The following is an 8,908-nucleotide window of genomic DNA, read 5'->3' on the forward strand; positions in this document are numbered from 1 at the left end:
GCGGTATGTGTGCGAGCATTGCAAAATATATTTACACATTGAATAATTTCATGCAAACTGCTCGCGCGCGTCACGGGTGTCCACAGCCAGTCTCCAAAATAATATTGCATCTAAAGCTAACTTCCTGAATTTCAACACAATCTAATATGACCCATGGCCCTTCTAGCCATCTCTATTTAAAACAACAAAAAGTAAGTAAAAATGTCTACAGTCATCAAGCTAGGTAAGAGACCATTATTAAATATGTTTAAGTGATTGATAAGACTGAACTAGATCAATGATAATTCAGTAATCAATATTGTGTTGCACCTTTAACCAATAGCCTAACAAACGAACAACACTTTTAAATAAAGTATAAAGACTTAACTTTTGATTGTCTTTATTAAGACATCCTCTATACCAAATTTCCGCCAGCCCGCCCAGCCAGCCCGACCCCCAACTCAACTCTCTCCCCAACACAACTTTCTTCCCATTTTTTTTATGTCTCAAGGGAAAGGTTTGGAAATGAAAAGTTGAATAAAACACACAGAAACAGGACAGCCTCCATATAATTAATATCATAGGCCTAATAGTACTGTAGAGATCTTTTTACTTGCACAAAATATAGCTGGGTCACCCTGTCCTGCCCTTAGCCTTCCATGGCCCTGCAGCTCCCCAACCCAACACACCCCACTCAGCTTTAGGATCTTAGTGAAACATTCATTATTGGTTTCAGGTGTGTTAGGCCAAGGCCAAAGAGACAGCCAACAGTATGGAATAACCCCAGGGCCAGGACTGAGCAGCCAAGCAGCTAGGGATTGCCTAAATAGGTATCTCCCCTGACGTGGGCATGTTTTCAATACAGACTCCTTTTGTCGTATAGTATTCCATATAAGGAATCCAGACCTTATGAAAGTTGCACAGTATACCCTTAATCTTGTAATAAATCAAATCTGGTGATACACAACTTGACATTTTTGCCACCCATTGTGACATTGTGGGTGGATAACCAACCTTCCAATTAATGGCAATGCATTTCTTAGCTGCTATAAAAGCTAGGATACTGTAATATATACGCTGGTAGTCAGAAAAACAAGTGTAGGGGGTGAGTTTAAAAATAAACGGAACATCAACCAATATAACAACCACGAGTAGCTTATGGACATGAAATACATAAACAAAACTGACTGAAGAGAGAACCTAAGTGAGTGCCAGATATAGGCGAGGTAATAAGTGAGGTAATGTAGTCCAGGTGTGTCTGATGATGACCTGCAGGTGCGCGTAATGATTGATACCAGGTGTGCATTATAATGGATCCCAGGAATGGTGGTTAGTATACCGCCGACGTCGAACGCCGGAGGGGAGGAGCGGGAGTAGACGTGACAGTTGCAGAGTTTCTTCTGATAACAGTCTCCAGTATCAACATTTCCAAGTAAACAAAACATGGAGAATCTGTAGACATGCTGAGATAAAAGAACATACTCTTTGCCAGAATTCACAAGACCATAACATATGCAAATATGTCCCCTTTTGTGTTTTACACCTACATCGGAATAAAGACATTTCTGAGTGCATGATATTCAGTTATTCCTGATGAGACCCCTGTCACCGTCTAATCCTGCTCAGATGAGGCATGACAAAGAATTACCTTGGTGTACATTTATACATTATCCAAGAATATAATTATTTGTTCAATAATTGAAATGAACATTATTCCCAGATCCCAGACAGCAGCCTACCCATCAACTCAAGATGGAACTTTGTATCCAATCAGTGATTGTTATAATATACTGCAAAATTCACCTGAGCTCCGTAGACTGGTCTTCCCTGGCTGTCTGATCCTGCTAAGACATTATGAGCATAGTGTTGCGTACTGACTGTGCACCATGACAGTGAAGTCTGAAGAGCTGTTTATACCGTGTCTGTGTAAAAAGTAGGGAATTAGCTAGGGAAAGTGACAGATAAATAACATTACTATACTGATTAATACAACTCACATTATGCAGAAGAAACGTCAGAATATATTGGTCTTCAATTGTTTGGCGGTGGTTTCATCGTTTGATTCAGGTCTAGTGTGATTGAAATGTACTTCTGTTGTAACGGGGCAAAACAAAAGCTACAAAACATTTTCATACACACAACAGCTGTTAGACACTGCTACCTGACAGATAGCTAGAGGCTAGCTACAGCTGAACTGCCTGTGGTAGCTACTAGCTAGTGGCTAGTAGTTCATTCACTTCAATCGAGAAGGGATGAAACATTGGCTAACGTAACATGTCAGTTACACTCCTAGCTCAGCACTGGGAATATACATTTTCCAGTAAAACAGCAGATACCTTGCCAGCTATATCAGTCAACTAAAGAGTAGCCAGTTTCTGCTCTGCTTGCTTTTACAACTCTGAGAAAAAGTTAAAACCAGACTGCAGCTGCCTCTGATAATCTCTCCCATGCTGGTCCTATATGGCAGCCTTTCAGAAGCTTTGCCTTTAAACAGCCTGTCCGCATGATCATTGGTGTCTGTGTGGTCCTAAAGCACACCGGTGCAGCATTTTGTGTCACAGTGCAATTATAAAATGTTGGCGGGGACAAAAATGCAAATTTCAGAATGGGGGGGGAGTGGGGGGTCAAATACTTATTTCCCTCCTTAAAATGCAAATCATAACATTTTTGACATGCGTTTTTCTGGATTTTTTGTTGTTATTCTGTCTCTCACTGTTCAAATAACCCTACCATTAAAATGATAGATTGATAATTTCTTTGTCAGTAATACTTTTTTCCCTCACTGTACACTCAGTTAGTATTTGGTAGCATTGCCTTTAAATTGTTTAACTTGGGTCAAACGTTTCGGGTAGCCTTCCCCAAGCTTCCCACAATAGATTGGGTGAATTTTGGCTCATTCCTCCTGACAGAGCTTGTGTAACTGAATCAAGTTTGTAGGCCTCCTTGCTCACACACGCTTTTTCAGTTCTGCCCACAAATTTTCTATGGGATTGAGGTCAGGGCTTTGTGATGGCCACTCCAATACCTTGACTTTGTTGTCCTTAAGCCATTTTGCCACAACTTTGGAAGTATGCTTAGGGTCATTGTGCATTTGGAAGACCCATTTGTGACCAAGCTTTAACTTCCTGACTGATGTCTTGAGATGTTGCTTCAATATATCTGCATAATTTCCCTCCCTCATGATGCCATCTATTTTGTGAAGTACCCCAGTCCCTCTTGCAGCAAAGCACCCTCAAAACATGATGCTGCCACCCCCATGCTTCACGGTTGGGATGATGTTCTTTGGCTTTCAAGCCTCCCCCCTTTTCCTCCAAACATAACAATGGTCATTATGGCCAAACAGATCTATGTTTGTTTCATCAGACCAGCGGACATTTCTCCAAAAAGTACAATCTTTGTCCCCATGTGCAGTTGCAAACCGTAGTCTTGCTTTTTTATGGCTGTTTTGGAGCAGTGGCTTCTTCCTTGCTGAGCAGCCTTTCAGGTTATGTCGATATAGGACTCATTTTACTGTGGATATAGATACTTTTGTACCTGTTTCCTCCAGCATCTTCACAAGGTCCTTTGCTGTTGTTCTGGGATTGATTTGCACTTTTTGTACCAAAGTACATTCATCTCCAGGAGACTGAATGCATCTCCTTCCTGAGTGGTAGGATGGCTGTGTGGTCCCATGGTGTTTATACTTGCGTACAATTGTTTGTACAGATGAACGTGGTACCTTCAGGTGTTTGGAAATTGCTCCAAGGATGAACCAGACTTGGAGGTCTACACATTTATTTCTGAGGTCTTGGCTGATTTCTTTTGATTTTCCCATGATGTCAAGCTAAGAGGCACTGAGTTTGAAGGTAGGCCTTGAAATACATCCACAGGTACACCTCCAATTGACTCAAAGGATGTCAATTAGCATATCAGAAGCTTCTAAAGCCATGACATCATTTTTGGGGATTTTCCAAGCTGATTAAATGCACAGTCAACTTAGTGTATGTAAACTTCTGACCCACTGGAATTGTGATACAGTGAATTATAAGTGAAATAATCTGTCTGTAAACAATTGTTGGAAGAACTACTTGTGTCATGCATAAAGTAGATGTCCTAACCGACTTGCCAAAACTATAGTTTGTTAACAAGAAATTTGTGGAGTGGTTGAAAACTAGTTTTAATGACTCCAACCTAAGTGTATGTAAACTTCCAACTCCAACTGTATATACTTTTGTTCCCCACAGGTCCAAAAAGCACCACATTGTGTCACAAGTGTAGAGAGGAGTAGCCAGGAGGCAGTTGCAGGTTTAGAACTACTGAGTTTATTAAAGCACTATAATTATAAAAACAGTACGAAACCCAAAGTGCAAAACCATAAAGTACTCAGGAAATAGTAGGAGAGATTCCTCTCAGGAAAACAAGCAACATTTACAATGACCGACAAAGACAAATGACAGAGGGAGTATATATACAGTGATAGAATGGGGATTGGAGCCCATTTGATTGAGGATGGTACCCGGAGGTGAGGCTTACCGTGACCCCCAGTCATTCCATGAAGGCTTTCCAGACACGGGAGGTGGACTGAGGACCACGGTGAGACACGATGTCCTCTGGGATCCCATAGTGCCGGAAGACGTGAGAGAAGAGCTAACCAGGCAGAGGAATCAAATGAAAGGCATTGGAAAACTGGGCCTATAACGACCAAACAACAATATGTACAAACCCTTGCATCCACCAATTAAATAAAGATTCAAATATTTTGGGGTTTGAATTATTCACATGTTCAAAAACATTGGGCTCCTACGAGGGGGGATTTTCTGTGACAAAGTCCACGGATAGATGGGACCAGGGTCGTTGTGGAACCGGCAGCTGTCATGAGAATTTTCAATCCCAATGATGATAACTAACAATTATTTAAGCTTTGACCAATCCCCCGAGGTTTGTAAGACCCTGGGTATAGTAATAATTAGGCAAAGACTCAGCTTCTGCAAAAGGTCCGTAAAGTTTATTCAGAGAACCTTCTAAAGTCAAAAAATGCAAAGACATGTCTTTTTATAACTCTCACCCCCTCCTACTTCCACGCACACACAGACACACAATCAGTAGGTGGGCTGTATCTTTCCCCACAGTTCGCATTCCTCGTTTATCACTACCAAGCTGGCAGGTCTATCCTGCCGAGATTAGAGGGACCTTGACAGGACTCCCTTTCCTGTCGTCTAAGTTTCTTAGAGTTCCAACCAGGTCAGGTCATGAATAGTTTAATTTTCCTCCAAATTTTCTTAATTACACACTTCTCACCCTTAACTTGTCTCGACCAAACCTTATTGGACTTTAGTCTAATCACATTTATTCATTTTACTTTACATAGTCTAATAATTACGTTAGTCTAATTATTCATAATACATGTTACATAATCTAATAACTATGTTTCAGGGTGGAATTCTTTAGTCATTACCTTAAACATATAAATTCCCTTATCAGCAGCGGATGGAGTTTGCCATAGGGGAGGTGTCTCAGTGTCTTGCTCTGTGTGCAGGTGGAGCAGGAAGAGACGTAAAACCGGATGTCCTGGGCCAAGGTGGGCCACCAGTACTTGGTGGAGAGACAGTCAATAGTACAGCCTATATCCAGGTTCCCTGACACAGGTGCTGTGCGTGCTCAGGAAAGGAGACGGTCCCGCACATCAGAGGGCACGTAGGCACGCCCCTTGGGACAGTGGGCAGGTGAGGGCTCCTGTCGCAGGGTTCGACAGATGTCCGCGTCCACATTCCACACAACAGGAGCCCCAATGCGGGACAGGGGAACAATGGGTGTGTCTTTCTCCCTCCAATCCTCTGTGTCATGCACCCGGGACAACGCATCAGCGTTGACGTTCTTAGATCCCGGCCGGTAGGAGAGGGTAAAGTCAAACCTGGCGAAGAATAGGGCCCACCAGGCCTGCCGCGGGTTCAGCCTCTTCCCTACTCGAGTATACTCTAGGTTCCGGTGGTCCGTCCAAACAAGGAATGGGTGTTGAGCACCCTCCAGCCAGTGCCGCCATGTTATCAGCGCCTTCTTGACTGCCAGCAACTCACAATCCACCACCTCATAATTCCGCTCTGCGGGAGACAGTTGCCATGAGTAGAAGGCGCATGAATGGAGGTTAGGCGGCGATCCAGTGCGTTGGGAGAGTACAGCCCCTACTTTAATCTCTGAGACGTCCACCTCCACGATGAAGGGCAGAGACGGGTCAGGATGAGCCAGAACAGGTGCGTTCGTAAAACATTAATTGAACGCACAGAATGCTTCGTTGGCCTCCTCAGTCCAGCGGAGCTATCTAGGACCTCCCTTCAGGAGGGAGGTGAGAGGGGCCACCACTGTGCTGAAACCCCCAATGAAGCATCTAAAATAATTGGCAAAACCTAGGAAGCGCTGCACCGCCTTTATGTTGGATGGAACAGGCCATGACCGTACTGCACTGACCCTCTGCTCTTCCATCTCCACTCTTGCGGTGGATATCCGATAGCCCAGGAAGGAGACCGCCTGCTGGAAGAAAAGGCACATCTCCGCCTTGGCGTACAGGTAATGCCCTATCAGCCTCTCCAAAACGGACCTGACATGAAACATGTTGCACGCGTGTAGTGGAGTACACCAAAATGTTGTCTATTTACACCACTACACAGCGACCCAACATGTCTCTAAACACCTCGTTAATGAATGATTGAAACACAGAGGGTGCGTTTGTCAGGCCGTAGGGCATTACCCTGTATTCGTAGTGCCTGGTGCTGAAGGCGGTTTTCCATTCATCCCCCTGTCTGATGCACACCAGGTTGTAGGCACTGTGTATATCCAATTTGGTAAAGTACTGAGCACTGTGCATATGTTCAATCACAGTGGGTATGAGAGGCAGCGGATAACTGAATTTAACAGTTGCCTTATTCAGTGCCCGGTAATCGATACAGGGGCGGAGACCTCTGTCTTTCTTCTTCACGAAAAATAAGCTGGAGGAGGCCGGAGAGGTGGACCGACAGAGGAATCCTTGGCCCAGCACCTCCTGGATGTAGACATCCATGGCATCGGTCACTGCATGTGAGAGAGGGTAGATGTGCCCATGCCGGAGGGTAGAACCAGGCAGTAGGTTGATGCAGTGCAGTCCCATTGGCGATGAGGGGGCAGGCACTTGGCACGAGTCTTCGAAAAAGCCACCTGTAGGTCCCGGTATTCCTCCGGGATAGGAACGTGGGTGGCCTGGTGCGGACTTTCCACCGAGGTGGCACAGATGGACACAGAGAGACACCTCCCCTGACACTCCTGCGACCAACCCAACAACCTCCTCTCTGTCCACAATATCCTGGGGTTATGCAACTGTAACAAGAGGCAACCTAAAACTATGGGGTTTCCAGGAGAGTCTAAGATGAGGAGAGGGATGCGTTCATGGTGGTTGTGAGCAACTGTAGGGGAAATGGGAATCGTGGTCTGGCACACCAGTCCTGTTCCTAGGGGACGGTTGTCTAGGGCATGGACTGGGATAGGGGTTTGTAAAGGGACTAGAGGAATGCGTAATGATAAGGCCACTGACCTGTCTAGGAAATTGCCTGCAGAACCTGAGTCCACTAGTGGGGGGCCAGGATAGTCCAGAAAGGTGACAGGAAGGAGGACGGGCTGGGTGGACAGAGAGGAGCAAGGCACGTCCACGCCTACCTGGGAAGGTGCCGGAGCGCTCCTTGGCCTGTCGCTTCCTCACCTGGTTCACCTTCTAGGACAGGTGTTCCAGGGGTGGTCCGAATCCCTGCAGTAGGATCAGAGACCCGATTGACGGCGGCGTTGACGTTCCTCTGGGGGAAGGTGCGAAGTGCCCACCTCCATGGGCTCAGTCTTGCTGGAGGTTCCTGGGAGAGACCCGGGCAACGACGGGCACGCAGTAGATTATACAGGCGGATGTTCATGGTGATGAGCTGGTCCAGCGTGAGGTCCTCATCGCGACAGGCCAGCTCGGAAAACAGTCAACAGGGCCTGGTCGTTCCAGACAGTGGATGCAGCCATTGTCCGGCAATCCAGAGCATACTCAGACGCTGTCCTGGACCCCTGGCGCAGACAGAGGAGATGCTCACCTCCCTCTCGGCCCTCTGTAGGGCGGTCGAAAACGGCATGGAAGAGTTGGGTGAAGCGCTCATAGGAATTCTGGACCGTCCCTCTCCCAGGCAGGGTGCGGCCTGTCAGCACCGAGATCACCAAGGCCACCTTGTCCCGGCATGACGGGCAAGGTAGAGGTCACACTGCAGGAGAAACCCCCTACAGTGAGCTGGAGTCCCGTCAAACCACTCCGGGAGGGGCAGATGGATGTTGCTGATCGGACCGGGTGATGTAGATGGTGGTGGGGTGGCTGGAACGACCGCGGGGAACTGAGAAGATGGTGGTGTAGCCTGCAGCTGGCGTACGGTCCGGAGCACCTTGTTCATGGCAGTCCCGAGGTGCTCCAGGCACGAGTCTTGGTATAGGAGCTTCGCTCCTATAGCGGAGAGGTCAAGATGTCCTGCTGCTTCCTGTTCTCTTGGGTCAGTGATTCTGTCACAAGTGTAGAGAGGAGTAGGCAGGAGGCAGTCGCAGGTTTAGAACTACTGAGTTTATTAAAGCACTATAATTATAAAAGCGGGACAAAACCCAAAGTGCAAAATAATAAATAATAAACAAATGACAGAGGGAGTATATATACAGTGAGGATTTGAATCAGGTGTGTGTAATGATGGCGAGACAAGTTCGGGGTTGATGAGTGAAGGGCGTTTGCCAGCAGCAGGTTCGGCAGCAGCTAGAAGGCCGGTGACGCAAAACGCCTGAGCTGGACAGGAGGGGGAGCCAAAGCGAAGGCTGGTGTGACATTGTAGGAATGACCCGGCTACATGTAGGCTATACAGTCATAAGCATATTGCTGGAGGAGAGGTGGAAGGGCCAGGCAATATCATTATATGATAAG

The sequence above is a fragment of the Salmo salar genome, chromosome ssa10 (assembly GCF_905237065.1).
Source record: "Salmo salar chromosome ssa10, Ssal_v3.1, whole genome shotgun sequence".
NCBI lineage: Eukaryota > Metazoa > Chordata > Actinopteri > Salmoniformes > Salmonidae > Salmo > Salmo salar.